At 49.3% G+C, this 3,482-nt stretch overlaps 1 long non-coding RNA gene across 1 annotated transcript in view; it reads right to left on the bottom strand.

Moving 5' to 3' along the window:
- Nucleotides 1-1,291: 1,291 nt before the first annotated feature.
- Nucleotides 1,292-3,482, bottom strand: part of LOC107181929 — a 5,478-nt gene continuing 3,287 nt past the window's right edge. Inside the window, exon 2 of the long non-coding RNA XR_001512643.1 lies at nt 1,292-1,613. This is a non-coding gene — a long non-coding RNA (uncharacterized LOC107181929). The remainder of the gene's footprint in view (nt 1,614-3,482) is intronic.

Here is a 3,482-nt window from a genome sequence, read left to right as displayed (position 1 = left end):
TCGGCGCCGTGGGGCGCCCGGACATTGGCCGGCCGCTGTGTTTTGGCTCGTCCGGAATCGTGATTGGCCAAGACCCGGCGTTTGGGGCGGAGCCGCGCGCGCTGATTGGTGCCCCGTGGGCCCGTTTGAACTCAACTTGAAAACCTGGAGTGCCTGCTGATTGGCCCAGGCCCCTCTGTTTGGTGTTGTAGGCTTGGGGGTGGTGCGGCCAAGTTCATTCATTACTTCATTGAAACGGAACATGCTCAGCTGGAAAAGCAAGACAGAGCGGCTTTGACTCATTTCCTCTGAAAGATGTGGTCATCTCGAGAAGCAGAACGATCAAAATAGAAAGCAGAGAGAGCCTCGCAGCTGCTCCAGCCTCAGAGATTGTTTATTTTTTTAAAATCTTTCAAGCAGCTCTACTTTTTTTTAGCCTTTAAAAAAAATATAACGTACTTTTTTTCATGCCTCCTTCCAGTCACTACGTAATAGGTAGGCCAGTTGTGTGTGTGTGTGTGTGCGTGTGTGTGTGTGCGTGTGTGTGTGCGTGTGTGTGTGTTTAGAACGTAGCTCTCTGAAAATGTAAACCAATGCTAATGTACACTAAATATAATTGCAAGGGAATAAGTAAGACTTTCTCAGTCACTAATATCCTACACTCGGACTTGTTGTTGTTGTGAAATTGATTGACCTAACCAGATATTTAATTTCTACCCTCTTTTTCGTGGGTGCCATACAGGTTCTGGCTCTCAATCCCAGCCATTTAAAAACAAAGTTTGTTTACAGTGCTCCGCCTCCTGGATTAGGATTTGACCTTCAGGGCTGTGTTTGGGAATTGAGGGGGTGGATAAAGAGCTAGGAGTTGCAGCAGACTGCGGAAGGGGCAGAGATGTAGGAAGATAATAGTACTAGAGATTCACTGTTAGAATGTCTGCTTCTTTACAAATGTATTAAGTTTTGGATCTGAAATGCCAATCCGAGAGTATCTTTTTTAAAAAATATATTTTATTGATTTTTTACAGAGAGGAAGGGAGAGAGATAGAGAGTTAGAAACATCGATGAGAGAGAAACATCGACCAGCTGCCTCCTGCACATCTCCTACTGGGGATGTGCCCCCAACCCAGGTACATGCCCTTGACCGGAATCGAACCTGGGACCCTTGAGTCCGCAGGCCGACGCTCTATCCACTGAGCCACACCGGTTTCGGCGAGAGTATCTTTTGAGGCTGAGAAGAAAGCAAGCTTTTCTGAGTTTGCCTGAAGAGGGTTTAACGCGCCATCGAAGAAAACAGGGCCATATAAACATAGAATATAAAGTGGGAAATAGTGACGCCCAATGTTTATTACTGATGAAAAGCAGCCTCGGCACTATCGTGAATTTTTCCCACTTAGTCTTTTGTTTTTGTTTGCGTTGAAGGGACAGGAGTCAGCTTTTTGCCTGCTGAGACCTGTTTCTCTTGCAGTAATTACACTTGGCCTCCCACAGGGCACCTGGGCTGAGACGGGGAGTGCAGCCGGCCGGCCGGAGAGTCGAGTCCAGGGCGCAGCTCTTCCCTCCAGTAATTGCAAGGTGAAAACAAAAGTGGGCAGCCAGCAGCTTCCATCTCCAGGGCGCTCAGGCCACAAGCAGCCCTAGAACAAGGAAGTACTGTCATTGCGGGGCTCGCTTTCACAGGTCCGTACAGATGCCAAACATGCCAGGGCCGTGAGTGGCAGCATGTACCTGGGCAGAGGCATTCAGCCCGCGGGAGCCCTTAGGTCTTAAGTAAGGAGTTCTCAAGGGAGACCAGGGGCCTGAAAGTGCCCAAACTGCCAAACCTCTTGCCTCCTAGATCTGAGGCCATCTATCCCGAAGGGTTGTTTAATGTTTACCATCTGCAGGGCGTAGCTACAGTCACTTGGGAGAGGCGTGGAAGGCAAGACCCCGAAGCCAGAGAGAGACCCGGTTACCGGGTTTTGGTTCTCTCCGGTGGGCCTGAGGTCGCTCTGGGCTGAGTGACTTGCGGCTGCGAGGGGGAAATGCGTAATCGATCCTTTGGCTTCTGGGAATCTGGTTGGGCTTCATCCTCCTGGGCTGGATAACCTGGGAGCGCCCGCCCCGGGAGCGCAGTGCAGGGAGAACGAATGAGGTCATGTTTGTAGAGGGCTTTGAGCTGTTGGGATGAAAGCGATCCCAACTGCAAGGTGTTATTAACTAAAGGTGTTATTATTTTAATCGGAGAGGACAATGTGCGGCAGGTAAAGCAGAGCCATAGAAACATGCCCATTGATAACAAATAAAACACAGTAGTGGCCTTGGAAGGAACAAAATCCTCCTTCCGTGAGTGGTCTCGGCTGCAGAGCGAGCGGCTGCGGCAGCTGAGATGAGAAACAGTCTTGGCCAGGATTTCCTTGGGGTTTGGATAACGAGGATGTTTTATTTTATTTACATATATATATATAATTGATTTCAGCAAGGAAGGGAGAGGGAGAAACATCAATGATGAGAGAGAATCATTGACCGGTTGCCTTCTGCACCTCCCCCTCAGCCCCCCAATGGGGACAGAGCCCACAACCCAGGCATTTGCCCTTGACTGGAATCAAACCCGGGACCCTTTGGTCCACAGGCCGACACTCTATCCACTGAGCCAAACCAGCCAGGGCTAATTAATTTTTTTCAGATGATTTCCACTGAGGATGCTTGAAAATGAGTGAGCCTCGTGGGGAAGGGGGGCGCCAGCTGTCTTGTGCAATCATGGGAGGGGTGGAGGATTGATAATCCCTACCTCCATCTCTGCAGTGCACTGGGTTCCTGTTCCTCCCCTCCTCCTTACTCTCTTACTCCCCTGACCCAAATGGGTCCAACCAAGCTGAGGGGAACTCGAGGGCTCTCAGGTATTGAAGGCCCTCCTTGTGCAGGTTCCTTGTGACACTGCAGAGCGCTGCACACCATCTCTGACTTGAAAGTCCCAATTGGCCTGAAGCTCAGAGAGGGCAAGGAACCTACTCAGGGTCACACAGCCCCTGCCTCATTTATGCTAGCAACAAGATCAGATGGGTTAGATCAGGTTTGATTGACCCAGGACCTCATCTCCTTTCTCTCCTCCTTCCTTTCCTTTCCTCTCTCCTTCCTTGAATTATTATTATTATTATTATTATTTTAGTTTCTCTATTGTTGTATCAAGATGCCAAGACAAAGGGACAATGTGGCGATGTGGTTAGGAGAAGCAGAGAGATACTGAGAGAAGAGAGAAAGATGGGAAAGGATGCAAATGCCAAGATAAGAAGACACAACGGCCCTGGCTGGTTTAGCTCAATGGATAGGGTGCCGGTCTATGGACTGAAGGGTCCCAGGTTCGATTCCAGTCAAGGGCACATGCCTGGGTTGTGGGCTCAATCCCCAGTAGAGGGTGTGTAGGAGTCAGCCGATCAATGATTCTCTCTCATCATTGATGTTTCTATCTCTCTTCCCTTCCTCCTTCCTCTTTCTGAAATCAATTTAAAAAACATACTGAAAATGGC

The sequence above is a fragment of the Myotis davidii genome, unplaced genomic scaffold, assembly GCF_000327345.1.
Source record: "Myotis davidii unplaced genomic scaffold, ASM32734v1 scaffold274, whole genome shotgun sequence".
Taxonomy (NCBI): domain Eukaryota; kingdom Metazoa; phylum Chordata; class Mammalia; order Chiroptera; family Vespertilionidae; genus Myotis; species Myotis davidii.
This window is presented reverse-complemented; position numbering and strand designations above follow the sequence as displayed.